General features: G+C 41.6%; 1 long non-coding RNA gene across 6 annotated transcripts; it reads left to right on the top strand.

The window, feature by feature from the left end:
• Positions 1-378: 378 nt before the first annotated feature.
• Positions 379-24,434, top strand: LOC123773437 (uncharacterized). Of its 6 annotated transcripts, none has more exons than XR_011227968.1 (6): positions 379-649; positions 736-831; positions 1,277-1,340; positions 19,324-19,505; positions 22,018-22,124; positions 23,266-24,434. It is a non-coding gene; the product is annotated as an uncharacterized lncRNA (long non-coding RNA). The 6 variants fall into 6 exon arrangements; XR_011227969.1 differs by having other exon boundaries at positions 380-649; positions 19,330-19,505; XR_011227970.1 differs by lacking the exon at positions 1,277-1,340 and having other exon boundaries at positions 384-649; positions 19,309-19,505.

Raw genomic sequence — 24,434 nt, 5'->3', positions numbered from 1 at the left:
GTAGAGGTAGCGAGAATGTGACGTCAATTGAAAATGGAGAAGATGATTGGTGCAACCCGTCCTCTTAAAAATAACGTCACTTTTCGCTCGTATGCGCGCTATGACCAAATTTTGACGTAATTTGAAATGAAATCGACTCACAAAAGTGACGTACTGTTCCGTTTACTGTTTGAGTCGTCCGGCTTACTCGGCCAGCTTAGAAAAGGAAACTTTCCACATTAATGTTTTTCACACCGTTTTAAAACTTTATGAGAATTTCCTGCCCACCTAACCTATCAGAGGACCCTCAACTTAGTGTTGTTGAAAAAAAAAATCCCAAATTTATTTTCATTTTTTTTTTCATTTTCAAATTACGTCCATATTCGGGCAAACGGCCAAAAGCGACGTTCTTTTTAAGAGGACAGGTTTCGGCTGTTGAGTCGACGTGCTGGGTGAGGCGATGAGGAATCATTTTTGCCCCCTAGAGATCGTGTCGTGCGGTTGTGTTGCTGAAGAGCGTTAGTGGTCTGTTGTTCTCAAGTTTGACCCAATTGTTGTTGAAAGTGTCGATGGGTCACTGGGTCCCACAGACCCCCTGGGGTACACTGAATCAGTTTGTACAGTGTCACAACGCGAATTCATAGGGGCAAAAATATCAAATATTTAACAGGTATATATCCCCCTCTTGGTGGGATATACGCTGCGATTTTCTCTATTCCTTGTCAATATTCAGTACTAAGATATGTTTCTTTATAGTGTTGGAGTCGTGAGTGCGGTTTGTGGTGCCTGTGGCTGAGTTGACAGTAAAGTGTGGTGGTGGAGTTACCCAAAATTGGTGGTATCAGGCACAAGGTAAGTACGTGTAATTATTTAATAGGTTAAATAACATGGTTTTTGATGTAAAAAATATGGAGGTTTGAGGCATACCATTAATTTATTACGGGCTGAAAATTAGGCAGTTAAGGTATGGATTAATTACCCCAAGAAGTGGTCCTTTATTCTGAAAATAGTAGGTAAATAGATTATCGGGCAGTTTACATTAACTTTATAGTGTGGCTAGAGTTAATTTAGTATTAGTGGCTCAGATGGTGGGAACCCAGAGGTTGTAAATAAGTGATAATGGCAAATTTTGAGCGAGGTGCTACCTCAGAATAGTTTAAAACGTTCAATGTAAAATTGAGCGGCTCCCATCAGAAAGAATGGTTTAAAAGACAGGTGTAATTAGCAACTGGTAAGGATAGGGGTGATTTATTAATTGAATTATATTGGGCGCAGGTGTTAACTTTTCCTTTTTCAGGTAATAGTTGAATGACTGACAGGACACCTGGGACGTGTCAGGCAGGACGAGGTCCCAACATGAGGTAGACGGGTTAACTTTATAATTTATTCCATAAATAATGTTAGGTACGCTAGGAAAGTACACCACGTACCTTCAGTCTTCTTTCTTAAGTCTGGTACCCCTGGAGGGGGGGGGGTAAGGTTCGGGCACATGTTGTAAGGTGAGTGTTAATTTTGGAGGTAATAATGTGACGTTGATCCGGCCGATAGTAGTAATGGTAAGAGCACTTGATCATTGTAGTGTGGAAACGTGTGTAGGGGGGGGGGGGAGGATGCTAGAGGTGCATCATAGATATGTTTGGGAAGCGAGGCAGTTTGAACGAGTGTCAGTGAATGTGTAAAATGAATACACTGTTAGGTATGATGTTTAAAGGTGTAATAAGTGGTTAGTTATTAATAATTGGAAAAGGTGGTGGAATAGAATGTGGGAAGTTGAAAGAGTTTTGCTAAATTTTTGCTTTAACTGCAACTCCAAGTTGGACTGGTTACTTTAAGATGTGAAATGGAAGTATAGTATGGTAAATATAGATAAATAATGATTAAATTTAGCACGTTAACCTAGAAATAAGTACGTAATTGAAGTAGCGTGGATGAATGAGAAATAGATGTAAAGGTTAAATGGTTGGAGCTGTACGTGGAAAATCAGAAGGCATAATGTAGTGTATATAATGTAAATAGTTTTTGTATGGTTTAAGAATCGTAGGAGAGTTTATAGTTAAAAAAGTTTATGGTAAATGACATCTAATGAAGAGGAGTGTAGTTTCACCGGAAAAGTGACGGGAATTACAAGGATGTTAATTAATATAAATAATGGGGAGTATAAATGCTAATGGTACGTGAGTGTAGAAACTGTTTTATCGATATAACACTAATTAAGAGATGATGGTTAAGTATACATGTAATTGTGAGATACTGGCATGTTGCAGAGAACATTGAGTTGAATGACATGACGTACAGAAGTAATGGCGTTCATTTGAATAATAAAATGAATCGTGTCGAACGACAGGCTGCGTAGGCATTGAGAGGGAATGTATAGACCGCGAAAGGCTGGTACTGATAGAATGTTAACCGTTAAACATTTACAACCGTAGGTGACATTATTGATAATTAATATAAAAAAGTTGGGCAATAACGGAGGTGTACCGGGTGGAAGGGAGTGCTGTATATTGAAATACAAATATAAAGAATTGTCGAGTGATGTTTGGTACATATACGTGGATAGCTTTGACGTATGACAGGTCTAGAGAAACGTTTGACAAGGTGTGGGGTTTGTGCTGATTGAAGGATGATTTCAATGTAGCTTAGGGGGGGGGCGGCTTGAAGTCTAGAGGTGCTACAAACATTAAACATTAGAGAAAAATGGCAGTAAGTAAAATTTTAATAATATATTTAACGTTAAATAAGCATGACGTTATTAATGTTTTTAGCCGTTGGTGCTATTAATACATGTATCGTGAAAAAAAATAATAAAGTAAGGGATCTGAAGGTTTCCGGTGGACTTTATTGCAAATTACCCAACCATTTGACCAGAGATGTGAGCGTCTAGGCAGTATGGTGTTGATTGTGGGTGGCAGAGGATGGTGAGGGGTGTGTAGGCGGCGTGTTTGAGGTAGATGTGTTATTGGTGGGTGGAGAAAGGCATTGTATGTAGCGAGCGAGATAGTGGTGTCTGCCTTAAGGGTGAGTATAGAGCGTGCTACTTGTACATTTAGTTGTATGTAAATATTGCCAAATAAGTGTATCTGCGAGTATTGTAGATAATTAAAAGGAAGATTCTGTGGTTGGTTGTTGGTCATGGGGAAATGTAAGTGCTTAAGTTTTGGCTGATGTTGAGGTAATTTTCCATGGCCTGTTTGGTAATGGTTGTGTATGAAGAAGTATGGTGTTTGATTTGTATGGTTAATGGAGAAAGATTTGTGTACTGCATGGCAGAAGGAGAGATGTTTTGTTGTCCGTGCAACATTAACGTGGAATGTGTGATCGGGACCCCAGTTACTAGTTGAAAGCATTAGTGGGACAGTTTGTTAGGTAGCAAGAGTTGTATCGTAGATGAAATGATGCTGAGGAAATGATGCTGAGGGCGAGCACTAAACCCCGATTATTGAAGTCGGCGTTAAGGTTTGCAGTTGTATGTCTAGCATGGTTTAGTGTGGGCGGGGATTTGTCATGGGTAGGGTTTGATTTGGTTATGTTATGAAAGTGTTTGCACTTGTCAGAGGTGCAAGACATGTTTTGTAGTTTTGCTCATAAAAAGTGTTAGAAATTGGTAGAAATGAATGTAATTTAGTTAGGGAGGTTAAAATATACAAAAAGAGAATGAATTGGTAGGCTATAATAAAGAACCAGTTTTGAGTGTTCATAAATGCATGGATTGTTGTAGCCCTTAACATGAAATGTCAATGTTAAGTTGGATGGATATTTATTTAATGGAGGACAGCGTGTAGAGATGTGGGTTTACGGACGGAAGAGATTGTTTATTTGTTGAGGAAGCAGACTTGCTCCTCAACAGGGCCACGCTGTAGAGTACGAATGGAAGTGGGTGACATGGACGGGAATGTTTATGTAAGAATCAAGTATGTGGTGGTGAATAGACAAATTTAAGATAAGAGACATTGTAAATGAAGTCGATAATATTGTATGATATAAGCATCATTTGATTATTTGTAATTAAGTGTAAATTGAGCATCATGAGATGCTTGAATAGGAAATGTAAGTGGTTTCACTAAAGTTAATGTATGATAGGTGTTTGTTGAGATTGAAGTAAGGTCCAGCCTAGTGGCTTCAACGGGGATATGAAGGCGGCGGTTTATTAGATAATACTTTTTGGTCGTTGTTCATTTATAGAATTAAAATGAAGATGTTTATTGTTGCGTGTGGATGTTTTGAAGATGGAAGTAATATGTACTGAAAGGGTTGTGGTTTGTATATGATGGTTATTGATGTGTTATATGTGTGATTTTCTTGTAAGGTTTGTACCATGTTTATCTGTTATAAATGGTGTTAAGTTATTTATAATATGTGGTAGTTTGGTGTATGTATGTCAAATTGGCAAGAAGGATACGATGTCAGGACGAGAGTTAGCCAGCGTTGTTTCATAATTGACTATTGGCATGTAAGGGGAGGCTAAGGAAATATCTGTTTAGTCCAGTATTTTCTCCCCCCCCCCCCCCATCCCCCTCACACTCGGCTAAACTGAAGTTCCTCCCAGAGTGCCTACTGCAGGCTCTGTAAATGAACACGTTGTGACGTACGTATTTGATTGCCTTGTGTTCCTGATACCTAGGTATTGTAACCAGATCAGCTACCCGCGACTCACGGGATCTATAGAGGAATTAATTTTCAGGAAGGAATCGGAGAAAGGACAGGAAAGAGATGACTAATGAATTATGGAGGGTTTGTGGTGAGGGGGGACTAGGGTGGTTAGGCGAGAGGGAGATGGTACGGAGATGAATAGGAATTAGAGGTATAATGGTAGATAGGTAAAAGTTGATAGTAGAAGGTACACTGGGACCATGCATTGAAGAGCATTATATAGAAGACAAGGAATGGAAGTTGTCGGTATCGAAAACATTTGTAATCTGCACCCCCCTCACTGTCTGGCCTGTTGCCGCCGTGAGAAGGCTTGGTGGGCAGCTGCCGGAGTGTGATGCTCCATGGGTCAGTTCTGTCCTTTTCCAGCCTTATGCTCCTGCCTTTACCAATTTTGCCAGGCCCCTTTTCCTTTTCCTCGTGTTTCGTTGTTCTTCCCCCTCTTCTATCAAATTGTCATTTCCTGCCGACCTTTTGCCTGTTTTGATTATTCTTTCGACCTTCTTTTGTTTTGACGCTCGGGTGTTTGAGGAGGCATACTCTTGCAACTGTAGAACTGTAGTACCCAACGTCTCGAGCGAGGGGACCCTTTTATTGTCAATCCTCCGTCACTAAACCCGCTCTCGACGGTCTCACGGTTCTTAAGGTGGCGTTTGTGGGGCGTATACTCACGACGCACCCCTGGGGGGCCCCGGCATGATCGGCGATAGCTTGTTGTTGGGTGTCCTGCCTCTAATTGTGGCTCCATGGAGGGTGTGGGGGCACATTCGTGAATGAAAGTTTTTCCTCTTTTTAAATAATAAATAAATATGTGTGTTTATTCAGATAAGGTACATACATACAAGTGATGTTACATTAATGGATCAATATATAGATAGAGCTAGTACATACAATGCCTAAAGCCACTATTACGCAATGCGTTTCGGGCAGGAAAAACATTAATATCTAGAACTTAATACTAATTGAGCATAAAGAATAAAATGTGTTGAGAACAAATACAAATAAAGATAAAAAAAAAGGGGAACATGACTGAAAAGCAGCACAAATACAATAGGTTGACAAACAGTGTTCATTAAAAAAAATAAGACATGGGTTGACAATAGAGGGGTAAGGTAGGTTACAGGGAATTTATTAGGTAGTATTTAGTTTTTATCTTAAACTGGTTGAGAGAGGTACAGTCTTTAACATGGTTGGGAAGGTCATTCCACATTCTGGGCCCCTTGATTTGTAGAGCATTTCTAGTTTGATTAAGTCGTACTCTAGGAATATCAAAACTGTATTTATTTCTGGTGTAGTGCTCATGGGTTCTGTTACAACCTTCTATGAAGCTTTTAAGATCAGGATTGGCATTATAGTTTAGCGTTTTATATATGTATAATACACATGAGAGAATGTGCAGTGACTTAATGTCTAACATATTCAGATATTTGAGTAGGGGTACCGACTGATGTCTGGGGCCAGAGTTGGATATTGTCCTAATAGCAGCTTTGAGTTGAGTAATTAGAGGACGTAAGTGATTTTGGGTAGTAGAGCCCCAAGCACAAATACCATAGTTGAGATATGGATAGATAAGGGAATAATAGTGTCACCAGGGCAGGGCGTGGTACATAATATCTGATCTTAGAAAGAATGCCCACAGTTTTTGAAACTTTTTTTGATATATTTAGAATGTGTCCCTGGAAATTCAGCTTGTGGTCAATGAGAATGCCAAGGAATTTGCCATCTAATTTGTTACAAATTTGGGTATTGTTTATTTTGAGATTTATTTGATTAGAGGATTTATTGCCAAACAGAATATAGAAAGTTTTGTCAATGTTAAGGGTGAGTTTGTTGGCAGTTAGCCAAAGATGGACTTTATTTAGCTCAGTATTTACTGTGGCATTTAGAGCAAGGGGATCAGGACTGGAGTAAATGAAGGTTGTGTCGTCAGCAAATAGAATTGGTTTGAGGTGTTGGGAGGCATTTGGAAGGTCATTAATGTAGATGAGAAAGAGGAGAGGGCCAAGTATGCTGCCCTGAGGAACACCAATGTTGATGGGTAGGGTGGGAGAAATTGTATTATTCACAGAAACATATTGGAGCCTGTCAGTAAGGTAGGATTTGAGGTATTGCAGGGAGTGCCCTCTGACTCCATAATGATGTAATTTAAGAAGGTTTTGGTGGTTGACAGTGTCAAAAGCTTTACGCAGGTCCACAAATAACCCAACAGGGAATTCATTTTTATAAAGAGCTGTATGAATCGAGTTAAGCATACTAATAAGTGCATCGTTAGTGCTTTTTTGGGGTCTGAAGCCATATTGGCAAGGGCTAAGTATATTGTGTGTGGCTAGATATGAGTAAAGCTGCTTATAGATTAGTTTTTCAAAAATTTTTGACAAGTTTGGTAGGATTGATATAGGTCTGTAGTTGTTAACATCTGTGAGATCACCACATTTGTGGACAGGCGTTACTCTCGCTTTTTTTAGAATATCTGGAAAGGTTTGGAGTTCAAGTGACTTGTTGAAGAGCAAAGCAATAGCAGGGGCTAAAGATCTGGAGGCTTTTTTGTAAATTAAAGTTGGTATCTCCTCAAGGGCACTAGACTTGGTTTTAAGGGAAAGGATTATCTCATTGACGTCAGTGGAATTAATAGGCTTTAGGTACAGAGACTGTGGATAGTTACCTGTAAGATAGTCCTTAATGTCAGTACTGGAAGATGGAATATCATTTGCAAGGGATGAACCAATGGAAGAGAAGAACCTATTGAACTCGATAGCAGAATCAGAGGCTGAAAGCTGACCATCGTTATTGGACAGGAGTGTTGGTTTGTTATTTAAAGACTTCTTTGATCCCAATATTTGTGAAATTGTGCTCCAAGTTTGTTTAATGTTGCTCTTTATTTGGGTAAATTTATCTTCGTAGTATTTAGTTTTGGCTCGTCTAATTATCTTAGATAGCAATAATGAGTAATTCTTTGAGAATTCTTTGGAGACAATTCCTAACCTATACTTCTTCTCAAGGTCATGTTTTTTATTAATGGATTTAAGTATTCCCTTTGTAAGCCAGGGATTGTTAAGCCTTTTGGTTGTGACTTGTTTTGTAAGCATAGGACAGTGGGTGTTATAAAGGCTAAGAGTTTTTTGGAGAAAAGATTGCACTGCTAGGTTGATGTCCTCTGTTACCTAACTCGGACTCCCAGTTGACATTATCAGCAGCAGTTATAAAATTGTCTATAGCAGTTTCATTGTGCAGTCTAAAACGTAACTCTCTTGACTCTAGAGGTGGTTTGCTAATGTTAGTTAAGAGAAATGTGGGGTAATGGTCTGTAGTGCTATCGGTGATTATACCTGAAGTAAGCGGAGAGGTTATGTTTGTCCAGATGTGATCTAGAGTCGTGGCAGTGCTATCAGTGATTCTAGTAGGTCTAGTGATTAAGGGTATGAGGAAGCAGGAATTCATACAGTTGAGGAAGCTAACAGCAGTAGGGTGCTCAGGCTCGCAGAGGTCAATATTAAAGTCCCCTGCAATAATTTGGTGGTTTTTGTTCAGTCTGTTATCAAGTATTAGATTTCTAAGGTTTGAGTTGAATTCGGACACATCAGTGTTAGGAATTCTATAGACTGCACCCACAGACAGGACAGACTCGGCACCCTTGTCTCTGAAGCTGGCGAAGATATACCCCCCATAGCAGTCTCTAGTTCTAATTTCTTTTAAGCATGTTAGTTCTTGGTGGTAGTAAAGAGCAGTGCCCACCACCTCTCTGAAGTTGACGACAGTTGTGAATTGCCGAGTAGTTAGGCATGTTAAAGAGTTGAGTAGTATCCTCTTTCAACCATGTTTCAGTAAGTATAATAAAAGAGAATTTGTTGTCAATAGTTTCAATCAAGGCACTAACATCATCGAAGTGTTTACCTAGGGATCTAACGTTCAAGTTGATTACAGAGATATTGTGATTATGAGTTAATACATTGTTTACATCATGTGCTGCAAAATATCTGCAATTTAGATCATTAAAGTGATGATGGTCATAGATAGTGGATAAGAGGTTTAGTTCTGGGTCTATACTTGTCTGCATAAAAAAGCTGATTGCAGGAAAAACAAGGCAAGAAAGGCAAATTACAAGGTAGAAATAAGCTATAAAATAGGGAAAAAAATGTACACAATACTGTACAAAACACAAAATGAATAACAAAAGAAAAAAAATGAGGTAGCTTACAAGGGGCTTACAGGGGTACAATGGAGTAAGGGAGTATGGCTAGGCTAGGCAACCTAGGTAATAAATGAGATTAAAGAAAAAACATAAAAACATGGACTATACAAAACAAAAGAAATAGAAATACAAAACAAAGATATAAACAAGACTAAACAATACAAAAACAAATTGAGCAAAAATGAAAAAATGAGGTAGATTGCTTACAAGTACTCTCAGGTACACTGTAAGTAACAATTTGCAATTTGAGATGCAGGCAAAGCCAGGGGTACAATGGAGTAAGGGAGCATGACGAGGCTAGGCAACCTAGGTAATAAATGAAATCAAAGAAAAGTTGAATAATAAACATAGGCAAATTTAAGCTAATGATTATTAACTAAAAATAGTTCAGTTATGAATGTTATTAATAAGACCTAAAGAACTATTAATGCACTCAATTAAATAATTTCAGTAAATGACTAGTTAAGAGTAAGTTAAAAATTTAAGTCAGAAAATGAAACAAGGAGACTTAGGATACCTAGCCCCACTAGTTGACAATGGGGTTAATTAATTAATTCATTGAGAGTGATACTATGGTGAGGCAAACCACATTGGTAGAGGAAGGTGTTGAGGTTCTCTTCATTAGCAATTGAAAACATTTTGCCCTCTGCGGTTTTTCTCACCTTTATCAGTCCATCTCTAACGAAGCACTGATGAATCGCATCTGGGTTTTGTTGACGGATTTGACGCAGGCAGTAGAGGAGTTGCTGTCTGTTCCTAGTCAAGCACTCGTTGATATATAATCCCTTCCGTTGGGATGCAGCTGTGCGGACTAGATGGGATTTCGTGAACTGGGAAGTCAGCTTCAGGCGAATTTTCCGCTGGTTTTGACCTGATGGATTCTTTTTGCCTACTCTGTAGGCAGCAATAACGTCAGTTTTGTTTAGAATGAGCTGCAATTTGTTTTGTATGAGAGCCTGAGCTATTTCGACACAATTTTCACCTTCATGTTCCACAGGTATATCTTGGGACGACACAATAACAGAGTCTAGCAGCTTTTGTTGGTCTTGTTCTTCCTGAGAGATGGAACGTTGGGCTGAAAATGTACTGATACATGCAGTCATTTTGCTGAGAGCTTCCTCCTGTTTTTTTATGGCTTCATCAGTTTTCAGAAGGTTGTTTTCCTCACGGAGATCATTCAAATCATGCTGTAGTTGGTCTTGGCTAGCCTTAAAGTTTCTAATATCCTCGCGGAGGAGGTTTATTTCTTGTTGTTGTTGTTCGAGATTAGCGCGGTTCGCTAGATTCTCATTTAGAAGACTCAAGATAATAGCATTTTGAGACTCGAGAACTAGGCACAACTTTGTGAAGTTGTGCCTAGTTCTCGAGTCTCAAAATGCTATCATCTTGAGTCTTCTGAAGTCTTGAGTCTTCTGGTGGCACTGCTTCTGAATGCTATCATCTTGAGAACTGAAGTTCCCAGTGGTTCATCACTAGGTTCACCCTCAGTGGTGAACCACTGATTCTCGGTCCAGTTAGGGAATTCCGGTGAGGGACCGGAAGCTCACTTTAATTGCTTAAACTGGGATGTTAGCGTGTTAATAGGAGAGGATTGAGAGGACACCGCTCCCTGGCTCAGTGGGGTGGAGGGGAGGGCAGCACCGCCGCCGCGGACCCCAGAGCTTCCAGACGGAGAAACACGAATGTTGTTAGCGTTGGCCGGGATGGATGCCTTAAGGGGTTTGTTGACCTTATTTCCCTGCACAGTCACATTTTTAGGAGACATGATTGGTTAGAATGGACTGGGGGTATATATTATGAAGAAACTTGCGTCAGGCCGTAGAGGATTGTTTTGAAACTTGTTAGAGATGGAATGAGTTGATTTTGGTTGGTTACTTTGGTTTTGCTATAACATGCTTGGACTCCATGTACTTAGCTGCCTGTGGGTGGCGGTCTACATCATCTGGCGATAGTTTAAGGGCTGATATACAGCTTAGAGTGAGGAGCGTAGCGTGCACTCAACCGCGTCAGACGACAACTCGCCTTTTTCATGGCTGATAATGTTTCCCTTGTAACTTCTGAGGCTCGTGGGGTGGGCGACCAAGCCCCTGAGTCGGACTGAGTTGGAAGACCAGGCCCTGTAGCCCCCGTTGCATTGGGCCCCGACGATCTGACTACTCCCCTCAGCTCCCCTCCCTCCTGTGCGGTAGGGTCGAGTCCCCAGCCCCCAGTGGTGACCACCTTGTCCCCTGGCACGGCTTCGTCTCTCATTGTGACTACTACGCCTTTTACCCCCTCTCTCTCTGGGGGTTCTCAATGCCGTCCCCGCCACGGCCGCACTCGCACGATCCCTTCCCGTAATAATACTTACAACGCCTTGTTTGGTCCCGCTACGTGGGCTAAATATTTTCATCTCCACCATGTGGATTCTTGAACTCCTGACGATTTCTCCCTCCATAAACACCTTGTTGATTCAGTAGAAGCCTCTGTTACTTTTAACTCCACCAGTTACGGTATGTGTGTCGTCGCTGCTCCTTCTCAGGATGCAGCTACTCGCTTAGCCGCTTTGTCCTGCATTGGAGAGACCCCTGTTCGGGTCTCAAAAAAAAAACGCTCGGTTAAACGCCAGTGTTGGAACTGTTCTCCTCCCACACCATGTTGCAACTGGTGTTCGGGACCTCAAAGATTGCCATGAGGATATTAAACATATCATAGAAGCCCAAAGCCGTTCTGTCCTCCAGGTGGACACGTTTACTCGACCCCCTCGTGGTCGTTGCCGTCAGCCCCTTCGAGTTGTAAAAATCATCTTTGATAGTAGGACCCTTCCGTCCTCTATTATTCTTGCTGGTGCCAGATGCTCCGTACAGGAGTACATTCCCTCCCCTAAACTTTGCAATAAGTGTTGGAAGTTCGGGCTTGGTGTCCTCAAATGCACCAGTACCGTGTATGTGTGCCCCATGTGTGGGGACGATAGTCATTCTAAGTCCGAGTGCACTTCTCCCCAGGCTCGCTGCCTCAATTGCGGTGAGGCCCACCCTACCTTCTCACGCTCGTGTGTACACTAGAAACTCGAGGAAGCCGGTCTCAGCTTGAAGCACCGTGATCGTCTGTCTTTTTCTGAAGCGAGACGCGAAGTTCGTCGTCTCGCCCCTTTCGCGGGCGTATCCTACGCTCGCGTGTTGCGTTCTACCTCCTCGTCCTTCCCACCTTCCTCAGTCTCACAACCGTTTCCAGGCCTTAAACCCGACCACACCCACCACATCCTCCCCTATTCCTTTGCCTCCTGTCCTAGATGGTCTCCTTCCTGGTTCTCCATCTGGGGTTTCCCCCCTTTCCTACCCAGTCCACGATATCTCCTTTGTCTTCTTCCCCATCGCCCCCCCACTCTTTCTTCCCTCCCCTCCCCCCAGTCTCTTGACCCTCCACGCCACCTGTCTGTCCAAGCTGATATCCATCATCCTCCCAGCAATTTTTGTGATATTCGCTCCCGCTCCTCTTCTCCTGCTGAGACCATTGAGTCTGTCGCCCCGTACGTTGTTGCTGGAACGCCTGTCTCTTCGAGTCAGAAATGTAAGCCTGGCTTTTCTCCTCCTTCCTTTCCAGCGGGTAAGAAGGCTTTGCTCTCTTCCTCGCCCCCTCCCTCTGACTGTCACTACGTCCCCTCCCATTTCAGTGGTTGGACCCCCCCTGTCCCAGATATGGAGGTTTCTTCCGTCCCCGATTCCCTCTGTTGCTGCCCTTTCCGAGGTTTACTCCTTGATTTCTGCCTCCCCCCCCCCCTTTTCCTCCGACTGTCCTTGCCTGTCCCTCTCAGTTGTCTCCTCCTTCTCCTCCGGACCCCGTCAGTCCGCCTCTGGTCTGTTCTCTCGTTCCCTTCCCTCTCTCCTTACTAAGTTTACCCATGCCCCCTGATTTTGCCGACCCTGCTCCTGATCCTGATCCTGAGATTCTTTAATAAACTGTGTTCCTCTTTACCTTTATTTCTTTCTTGTTCTCTGTTTATGTCCTTTCTCTTTGATAATGTCTATTCTTCAGTAGAATATTCGTGGATTTTATGCCAACTTCCATGAACTCCAACTTCTAATTACACAGTTTACACAACTTTGTGTTTGTCTCCAGGAACCCATGCTTGGTGCTCGTCCTGGTCACTTTCGTGGTTATTCCTTTCTTTCTCCCCCCCCCCCCCCCCCCCGCTCTTTCTGGGGCCCATAACTCTACTGCTCTCTTAATTCGTTCTGATATTCCCTTCGTCCCCCTACTTCTTCCGTCCCCTATCCATTGTTCTGTTGCCCGTGTTTTTGTGGGTAAATGGTATACAGTCTGTTCCATTTATCTCCTCCCAAATGTCCCTCTTTCCCTTCCTGATCTTAAGCACCTCCTGGACTCCTTGCCAGAGCCGGTGCTCCTTTTGGGTGATTTCAACTGTCGACATTCCCTCTGGGGTGATGTTCTGACAAACACCTGAGGCCGTCTTCTCGAACCGTTCGTCCTCGCTTCTTCTCTATATCTTCTGAATTCTGGTGAGCCCACTCATGTGGACTCTCGGACTCGCACCCTTTCCTGTTTTGATCTTTCTCTGCTCGTCGTCCCTTTACTTAGATTTCACGTGGCAGGTTCTTGATGACCTCCATAACAGTGATCATGTCCCTATCCTAGTTTCCTTTTTCTCTTTCCACCCTCCCCTCTCCTTCCCTAGGTGGCAGTTTGCCAAGGCTGACTGGTGCCTATTCACCCTCCGTGCTACTCTCTCTGACCTCTCCTCTCTGCCTCTTCCTCGCGCCCTCCTCCTTTTTTATAACACTGTCTTCAATGTTGCCCTCAGCTCTATCCCTCGCTCTTCCTCCCGGGGCACATGGAAGTGTGTTCCCTGGTGGAATGCGGACTGTGCTTGGGCTGTCCGCTGTAAGCGTGCAGCCTGGAAAAAACGCCGCCGCCGGCAGACGGCTGATTCTTTTATTCTGTTTCGGAAGGCAAGTGCGGTGGCCCGTAGGACCATCCGTACAGCTAAACGTGAGAGTTGGAAATCTTATATTTCCACCATTATGTCCGATACTCCTCTACCGCAGATCTGGAAGAAGATCCGCAAGATTGCGGGCTAGTTCGTTTCTGATGTCTCGCCGGTTCTCCACCTTCGTGGGACTCTTGTGGCGGATCCAGTGAAGGTCTGGGCCGAACTGGGTTCCCACTTTTCTTCTGTTAGCTCTGGTTCTCATCTTCCTCAATCCTTCCTTCTTCGTAAGCCTGTTCTTGAATCTTATCCTTTAGATTTCCACACTCATCTCCGCCTTCCCTATAACGATCCTTTCTCTCTTTCTGAACTTCAGTCTGCCCTGGCCTTCTGCGGATCTACGGCAGCGGGCTTGGATGACGTTCATTATGAGATGCTTCGCCATCTCCCTCCGTGCACGTTTCAGTATTTACTGAATCTGTATAACCAGGTCTGGGAGTCGTCGTCCGTCCCTGAGGACTGGCTCGATGCCGTTGTACTCCCTATTCGGAAACCAGGGGTCTCTCGGTACGTCCCCTCAGGACTTCCGCCCTATTGCTCTCACGAGTTGTGTTTGCAAGCTGTTTGAGCGTATGGTAAATGTCCGTTTGATGTGGTTCTTGGAACACCATCACCACCTCTCTCCTTCTCAATTTGGTTTTCACAAGTGCCGCAGCACGACTGATGTCCTGGTGAACTTGGAGGTCTATATTCGTACTGCTTTTGCTGCGAAGACCTCCGTTGTTGCTGTCCTTTTTGACCTGGAAAAGGCTTATGACACGGCTTGGAGATACCATATTCTGTCCCAACTTCGTTCTTTTGGCCTTCGTGGTAATCTAACTCTTCCTTCAAAGCTTTCTCTCTCGTCGTACCTTTCGAGTCAGGCTTGGTACCACTCTCTCTGCCTCTTTTCAGCAGTATGAAGGTGTGCCCCAGGGTAGTGTTCTGAGTACTACTCTTTTTCTGGTTGCCCTCAATGGTCTCCTTTCCTCCCTTCCTTCTGGCATCTTCTCCGCTCTTTGTTGAAGATCTTACTCTTTGCTGTCGAGGTGATGATTCGGCGTATGCTCGTCTTATTTACATTCCTCTCTCGTCCTGTCTAAGCTCGATTATGGTTGCTCTGCCTACTCTTCTGCTTCGCCTTCTACTCTTCGCCGTCTTGATCCTTTGCACCATACTGGGTTGCGCCTCAGCTCTGGTGCTTTTCGTTCAACTCCTACCCTCAGCTTGTACGCTGACACTGGCTTTCTCTCTCTCTCCAGGATCGCCGTGATCGCTACAGTCTTTGCTATCTTGCGCGATCCTTACAGCATCCTCACTCTCGCCTCTATCGTGCTTTGACTTTTACCCCTCCTGTAGTTCCTGTTCCTCTTCACCACCTTCCTCTTTCTGTCCGTTTGTCTCGTTTACAAGATTCTCTTTCGGTTCGTCTTACTAATGTTTCTCCTCGTGTTGTTCCCTCCTTGCCCCCGTGGAGAGTCCCCCTTCCCAAATTTTGTACTTCTCTGACGGGCTTGGATCACTAAAGCTTTTACCCCTCCTACAGTTCTGAAACGCCTCTTCCTTGAGCACTTTTCTTCTTACTCCCACTCCATTCCCATCTTCACCGACGGGTCAAAGTTTGCTGACGGTGTGGGCTACTGTTGTTTTTCCTGACCACACTTATGTGTTGCCTTCCTCCAGAGGCTAGCATCTTCACAGCAGAACTCTATGCTATTCTCTATGCTTTTCGTCTCCTGCTTTCCCGGGGGCAATCCTCCTTCGTGGTAGTAGTTGACTCTCGTAGTGCCCTCATGGCTTTAGGGTCCTTTAATCCAGTCCACCCGGTGGTCATCGAGATTCAACATTGCCTGTTTCTTATCTCCAGTAAATTTAAGTCGGTTGCGTTTTGCTGGGTTCCCAGCCATGTTGGTGTCTCTTTAAATGAGCGTGCGGATGCTGCCGCTAAGGACGCTATCCGCACTTGTCCCATCTCCCATAAAGGTGTTCCTTATTCCGACTTTTACGCAGTTATTCATGCCTCCATCCTTGCCCGCTGGCAGAGTTGTTGGTCTTCTGTTATTGGTAACAAGCTGCGTACTCTTAAGAGTCGTGTGTCCCAGTTGCCTTCCTCCTGCCACCGTATCTGGCGGTGAGAAACGGCTCTGGCTAGGTTATGTATTGGCCATACCCGTTTAACTCACGGTCACTTAATGGAGCGCCGCCCTGCTCCTTATTGTCCACATTGCAGTGTCTCTCTTACGGTCGTGCATATCCTTGTTGAATGTCCTGACTTCCAGGACGAGCGTGTGTCTTGTTTTCCGACCGTCCCCCGCGGTCACTTGTCCCTCGATAGAATTCTAGGCGACTCGGATACTTTTGATATCGTTCGCCTTATGCGTTTCTGTTCTCGTATTGGCATCCTTAGTGATATTTAGCGCCCTCTGATTATCCGGCACATTTGATGGTGCTATATAGCCTCCCCGGTTTGGTGCCTTCTATTAATAATTACTTATAGAAGGAGAAGGTAGTGGTAGAAATGTGAAACCTTTAAAACGGAAATTGCCAGTCTATCGTGTTTCCTTTTCAGACAGTAAAAAAAAAAAATAGTAATTGTAACGCCAATGATGTTGGTAATTGCAGCGGCAATGCTAATGGTAATAACAGGAAGAGGAAGAAGAGAGAAATGCAAGCTTCTATTGTATATAACGGGAATCTGTGACTGTGGAGAGGAGTAGGAGGAGGAGAATGATCAGAGATTGACTGTTCCACTGCTCCTGTCATTCTATGTATGCTGTGTGCTGACTAATCTATGTTGATTATAAGTTATGTTTGACTGTTCCTGTCATTCTATGTACGATGTGTGCAGACACATCGTACATAGATGTGTACTGATAAACACACACACACACACACACACACACACACTACGAGGGGGCCTCGTAGCCTGGTGAATAGCGCGCAGGACTCGTAATTCTGTGGCGCGGGTTCGATTCCCGCACGAGGCAGAAACAAATGGGCAAAGTTTCTTTCACCCTAAGTGCCCCTGTTACCTAGCAGTAAATAGGTACCTGGGAGTTACTCAGCTGTCACGGGCTGCTTCCTGGTGTGTGTGTGTGGTGTGGAAAAAAAAAAAAGTAGTAAAACAGTTGATTGACAGTTGAGAGGCGGGCCGAAAGAGCAAAGCTCAACCCCCCGCAAAAACACAACTAGTAAACACAACTAGTAAACACACACACACACACACACACACACACACACACACACACACACACACACACACACACACACACACACACACACAGTAATAAAACGGCCTAATGAAGATGTTTATTTCTCGCTCCATAAAATGCGGTCTTGAGGCTAAACTGCAAACCCTAGCCGTACTCCTGTTAACTATAAATATTTTTCTTTAACTAGTAGAAAAGACGAAGAGTGGTTATTAAACAAAGATTATATTTAAGAAAAAAATAAAGTATCTATTCGTCTTTGCTTAGAGCAAAGCGATAATTACCATAAGAGATAAAGCTTACAGTATGTGAACAGTTAACTGTATCCATATTCTTAGGTAGGTGTGTGTGTGTGTTTTTATACATCATTCTCCCCATGCTGCCTCCTGCACCTCCTCCTGAAGCTGCTTCCTTACTCTCCCTTGCTCCTCTCCTGCTGGTGCAGCTCCTCCTGCTTCCATACTCTCCCCTGCTCCCCTCCTGCTGCTGGTGCAGCTCCTCCTCCTCCTGCTTCCTTGCTCCTGCCGCTGCTGCAGCTGACGCTCTTCCTTCAAGTTCTGTTAATCCTCCTACTGCTTCCTTTACTCTTTCCATATTTAATCCTTATTCTTCCTGTATTCTATATTGTTTTCCTCCTCCTCCTTCTGTTCTTTCCACTCTCAGAATCGCGTCTGCTGCTAATCACAATCTCTCTCCCTGTCAAAAAAGTTGGGGGCGGAGCCTAAAATCTTTGACCCTTTCACCCACTCACCTGCATCTTCAGACTTCATTCTCCTCCCACTTCTCCATCTACCAATCTCGTCCTCTCATTTACAACAGAAAATGGGTCTTTTTCAAATTTCAACAGAAAATGTTACATTTAACCTAAAAAAAAAAAAAAAAAAAAAAAACCTCCCCATCCGGCCCGTTGGCGTCGTGAGGGGGCTTCGTGGACGGCTGCCGGAGTGTGTTGCTCCGTGGGACAGTCCTCTGTCCTTTTCTAGCCTTGCACTCCTGCTGCTGTCTTCTCTAATTGTGCCGGTTCGCTTTTCCTTTTCATTGTTTCGTTTTTCTCCCCCCTCTTCTCCTATCTGCTTGTCGTTTCCTGCCGACCTTTTGCTTGTTTTGGATTGTTTCTTTGGACTTCTATTTTGACGCCCGGGTGCTTGAGGAGGCATACTCTTGCACCCGTATAACTGTAGTACCCAACGTCTCGAGCTAGGAGAACTTTTTATTGTCAATCCCCCTTTCGTCGCTGAACCCGATCTCGACGGACTGACGGTTCTTAAGGTGGGGTTTGTGAGGCGTATACTCACGACGCACCCCTAGGGGCCCCGGCATGATCGGCGATAGCTTCCTGTTGGGTGTCCTGCCTCTAATTGTGGCTCCATGGTGGGTTTGGGGGCACATTCGTGGATGAATTTATCACTCTTCGTACCTATGTCGTTGAATGCTTTTGTTGTACCCTCTCAGGCTCGTGGGGTGGGCGACCAAGCCCCCGAGTCGGCCTGTCTTGGAAGACCGGGCTCTGTAGCCTCCGCTGCATTGGGCCCCGACCTTGCTCCTCCTTTGGCCTCTCTGACTCCTTCCCCTGGCTCCCCTCCCTCCCTCTGTGGTTGGGTCGAGCCCCAAGCCCCCAGTGGTGACTACCTCGTCCCCTGGCGCGGCTCCATCTCTAGTTGTAACTAATGTCGAACAGCTGTATGTCCGCTCATGGGGGATATACGCAGATACTGTTTTATGTGTATATTGCTGATATATATTAGTAAGCATGGTAAAATGTATTTTATTTTGTGGAATAAATGTTGGACTCTTGAGTACGTTGGATGGTACCTGTGGTTAACAGTAGAGGTGTGTTGGAAGTTACATTGTGGCGGATTGGCTCATAAATTGGTAAGTATGTGTAGTTATTTATTACCTTTGCTTAGGGTTAATATGGTAGATTAAAGTTACAGATAGTTTGGAAATATGTAGGTTTGAGGTATGGATTTAGGTATAATAAAATATGGCGTTAAGCCATATGACGTAACTAGGGCAAATAAATTGCGTTTAGTTTGAAAATATTAGGTAAATAGGGGTTGGTGAGTTTAGCTTAAATTCAGGCTGGCTACAGTGGCTAATTTAGTATTGGCTGCTCAGAGGGCAAGCGACTGGTTGTACATAATGGGTAAGACGGAAGGAGAGGGGGGGGGGGGAAATAATTGAGGTAGGTGCTAGACGCGTTTAAAGAGATTTTAAATGAGCCGCTTCCATCAGAATAAATATAATAGAAAGGTGTAATTAGAAAGATAGGTATAGTATGGATAGGAGTGAATCATTGACATGTATATTTGCCGCAGGTGTTAACTGAGTAGTTTCAGGTAATGGGCGACTGGCAGCACACGTGGACCTTGTCAGGCAGTACAAGCTCCTAACACCCAGCGAGAGGTGTCAAGTTGATTAGTTGGTTGACTAGTGGCAAGAGTTGTGGAATAAACGGATTGTCGTTGTACTGAAAAAGCGTGGTGTGGTGTACGTTCGGCGCTGACCTGTTAAGGTGAGAATAGGGACACAGAGCCTGCTAATAGTAGTAATGGTAACAGCACTTAGAATGTTGTATGGGGCTTATAAATAAGCCTTATATACCTTATAAATATATCTAATATATATTTTATATACCTTCCAAAACCTTATAAAACCTTATATATAAGCCGAGGCAGTAAACGTAAATTGAAGGAAGTGAGTTTGTGTAATAAGACAATCGTAAAGTTCGGTTTGATTAGAGGTATAGTAAGTGCTTAGAAGAAATAGCATTTGAATGAAATTGAAGTATAGAAATTTAGCGTTTTGGTTTATTTCAATGATTCCATTTTCATAGAGTATTAGATGTCTATTATAGATGAAATAGGTGGTTGGTATTTGTAGGCACAGTGGTAAGTACGTAATTAAAGTAGCGTTGATGAGAACTGGAAAAATTGTAGGTAGGTATAGGGGGGTGATGCAAAATAAAGTATATACCATATAAAGGTGCTATGTTTAAGAATAGTTTGGCAATTTGTTGTGAAGGATGTTTGTCTAAGGTAATAGTAATGAACAGTGGGAGTGAGTGAAGTTTCACAGCAATTGTGATGAATGACAAAAATGTTCATTGCCCTGCCATTTAACATTTCTAGAAATGGGAATGCTAATGTTGCGGAAAGTTAGTAATTACCAAGTTAACACGAAAACGAAGGTAATCGTTGATGTATTTGTTAACCATGTATTGTCAGATAGTGGCATGTTGCCGATAAGATTGGGGTGCACTGGCAATTAGGGGAGTAATGGGGTTCATTTGTGGTTGACAGTGTCTATTTTCCATGTTGTCTACCGAGTAGAGAGCGAGAGCGTCCAAATGCTCCATTGTATGTATGTTTCATAGGTGTTTAAATAGTTGAATAACATAGGTGTAACTGGCAGAACAGTGATGTATATTGAAATAATATTAATGAAAGTTTTAAAGTGTTTGGGTTACGTGGGTACATAATTTTATGTATGACTGGGGAGACTTGACACGTTGTGTTGTTGTCGAGGGATACCTAAATTTACTTGAGGCTCTGGAAGTACATATATGGTACTAATAAAAATATTTATAAATTAACCCATTATTAGTGTCATTATTAATGTAAAAGTTTAAGCGTGACGTTAGTAATAGAAGGGGAGGGGGGTGTCGGTGAAATATTTAAAAATGAATGTTGAATTGAGGGGGATGTATCGCTTCGACAAATGGTTGAATAATGTTAGACATGACAGTCGTAGCACTATTTGTTGGTTATTGCGTACTTAGATGGTGGGTGTTGTGGATATGTTCATAATTGGTGGTGGTGGAATTGCGTATATCGATCATGATAGGGGTGTGTTCCAGTAGTGAAGGGATAAGTATTTAGTATAGGTAGTTTATTGTGCACTGCATATTGGTGTGAGCGGTAGCGCGAAAGCACTATAAATTGCACCAAAGTTAATTGAGACGTCATGTTGTACTAGTAAATAAAGTACTACTTTGACGTTAGTTAGATGTGGGCTAATAGTGTTCAAATACAAGATACTATATAATTATAGTGTTCATACATTAATGATGTGTTATCGCTAATACACATGTTTGAGGAATGGTGATAGGGTAAGTGGTGTTTAATAATGTTTGTTGAGATTGTCATTTATGTAGTTGAAGGTAAATATGGAAGGAGTGCAATGATTGAAGGTATTTTAGCGTGTTGTTCGAATGCATTTGTAAATGGGTGAATTTTAGCACCATGGAGGGTAGTTTGAGTTTTTAAGACACAAAGTTGACTTGATGTAGATAGAAGCGTAAGTGGCAGATACAGTATAGTTGAGCACAAGTGTTCTTTGAGGTGTGATAACATGTTCATTTGTTGCTTTGCCCATACATGTTTTAATTCACATTTTGGGGGAAGTAGAAGGGTGTGTGATATGTTGAGTAGCTAGAAGTAGCTATGTAAGTAGCTAGAAGAGAATCTGAGTTACTTATTGGTGAGCGTAATGGTAATAGTTGTTTATTGTGTGGAGTTGAAATTTGATGAATAATGAAATGTGTAGTGCATGGGAAGAGGCATATGTTTTCCGTGGAACATTAGGGTGTGTTAATGATTGGTGATAAAAGTAACCCCCCCCCATTGGTGGTGGTTGACAAATGGGGATTGCATGTTGGGTAACGATAGATTTAATGGGATGGTGCGCACGAGGACAAAAGGCAAAGTGTAGTGAAGAAAATAGTGTGTAGGTTTGCAATGGTATGTATACCACAAGTGTTGTTGACCATCAACAGGTAGATATAGTGTGTAAAGAAATGTAGGACTCGTCAGAGGTGTAAAACATGTTTTGTAGTTGATATGAGGAGAAATGTCGTAAATGGCTTGATATGAGAATGAATGTATCTCCAAAACTTTGGGTCTAATTATACTGATATAATGTGTAGCTTAAGACATGTTTGGTTTTGAGTGATTGGGTGGGTGTAGGGGTTTAACATTAAATGTTAGATACTTATCCATGCAGTAATTGTTTAATTTCATTGGCAGGGGCTGGGTGGGCGGAAGACGTGAAGTTTGTGTTTGGAACATCACCCACGTCGTCGTCTCGAGTATGAATGGACTAGTCATTGCCGTGCAGGCTGTTATTGGGAAAGGTTAGCGAGCTATAGTTTAAGAATGTATTTTGCGTATGAATCGTGTAGACATAAATTTGTCTACACGCATAATGCTGGAAGTACCAGTTGTAGTAAATAGTGAAAAAAGTGAGATGGGTGTTTATTGAGATTGACGTAAGGGTAGTTGTTTGAAAAGGGGATTGTTTATTAAATATATTGTTTGGGGTTCGTGGTTCTGACAAAAATTATGAATGAGGATGTTAGTTATATTGTTGAATTTGTAATTGAATGTGAGAGAAAATAGATTGTATCGTTTTATTAAAGTTGGAAAGGATAAATTTGATTCATTGTTATGCTTAGATGAATGTGTGTATTTTTTGTATGAGTTAGGTTAACATGTTGGTATGAAATGTGTTGCGCGATGGGAGGGAAACAAGTGGTTGTCAAGTAGGTTACAATTGTTTGAGGTGTGGGGTGTTTTGAGTTGTAATGCATGACTAACATGTTTGGAATATTTGGGGTACATGAAAGTAGGTTTTTTATGGCAAAATGTCATACATTGAGTAATAATAATGTGATATTTATCGAAGATTGGGTGTGTATTTGAGAAGGGAATGGTGATAAGGTATGTTTATGGTATATAGAATGTTGAGTATAAGGTAGTTACGTGGTGAGGAGGTCGAGTACGTTTGAGGGTAACACGTTGATAGGACCGTGTGGGGCTGCAGGCTCGAGTGTTGCATACGTAATATGTCATATACGCGAGATATATGTAACAATTGTACTCGAGTATAATTGAAGTTTGTATGTGTGGCATAAATGTTTATTAGTTATCGTCGAGACTTGGTTTTACATTTATATATAAAAGTTGCATATCAGAGAATGTGTTTTGAGGAAATGAGGTAGATGTAGGTGGCAATAAGTGGTGTTGTGAATATAAAATGTACATGGAATATGGAAGAATTGATACATATTTTTGTGTGAATTAAGAAACGAAATAGATTTGAATAGGTTTGCATTGTAGGTAACATTTGTCTAGAATGTAAATGGTGGTTAAGTATTGGTAGGTTATTGACTACATATGAGTATAATATATTGTGTAGACTAAGAAGTGTGTGTGGTTGGAGGAAGTTTCATTATAATAAATATAAAGTTGAAAATAAAGAATAATTTGTTTCAGATAGCGAGTGGTGAGGAGGAATACTTTACAGGATGAGTTGAGCTGAGCTGAGATCGTAGCAGCAGTTGTGAAGAAGATTACATCGGTAATACTGGGAAGATGTGGATAAGGCGACGTGAACCTGAGGTGTATAGAAATGGAACGTGGACGTTATATAATTGATTGTTCTTTCAACATAGTTGAAATCAGAGAAGACTTGTGTAGAAAAACGTTAGTAGGCAGAGTATTGAGAAATGTAGTTGGAGATATAATTGAAGACAGGAATGAAGTAATATGAATTGTTTGCAGTTATGTGATAAACGTGGATAGTAATCGAAAATAGTAGTTATAATGTGTGGTAGGAGATTGAATTGAGATTGAATTGAATTTTTTTTAAAGAGATGTTAACATATAATATATTATTAATATAATATATTATATAATATATTATATTAATATATATTATAATTATATAACATATTATATTATATAACATATAATAGTGTGTAATATATAAAAACAATAAATACATATATAGTAAATACAAGACATTTATATAAAAACTTTTGTTATTGTATAATACCAGAAAAAAAAGATAGGATATTTTATCTATCTAATCTTATTTGTGTGTATATATCATAGAAAATAGATATATTAAAGATTGATAAAATATATATTGTCAATGTTTATTGTTTGAAAAGTTCTTCGTTGATCGCTTTGACAGTGTTCCATTGGAGTTCGCATATTGCATTGCTATATTATATATTTTATGTATTACATATATATATATTTGAAATATATATCACATCTATAATATGTTGTGTAATATACAATTAAGATATCTCATATTACTCAGTTTATAAACTATGAAATCTCTCACATACATCTGTCTGCTGTATATTATACACTACGTACATGTAATATTCAATATTATGTGTTTGCTGATTTAGTTTATTTTTCGTCTAATTAATGTAACATTTGTATACACCATATAATGTGTGTTTACCACTTCATATATAAATTTCATTGTGTATTGTCATATGTATATCAGATAGATAATAATACATATCAGATATTTTTATATAGACTTTAGGAATAGTATAGAAAAATTATGTAAATATATCACACATTCTATATTCTTTTCCCCATCCTACATCAAATGTATTAAAAAAACAATGTTATGGAATATA

This window comes from Procambarus clarkii, chromosome 10, assembly GCF_040958095.1.
Source record: "Procambarus clarkii isolate CNS0578487 chromosome 10, FALCON_Pclarkii_2.0, whole genome shotgun sequence".
Classification (NCBI taxonomy): Eukaryota; Metazoa; Arthropoda; class Malacostraca; order Decapoda; family Cambaridae; genus Procambarus; species Procambarus clarkii.
This window is presented reverse-complemented; position numbering and strand designations above follow the sequence as displayed.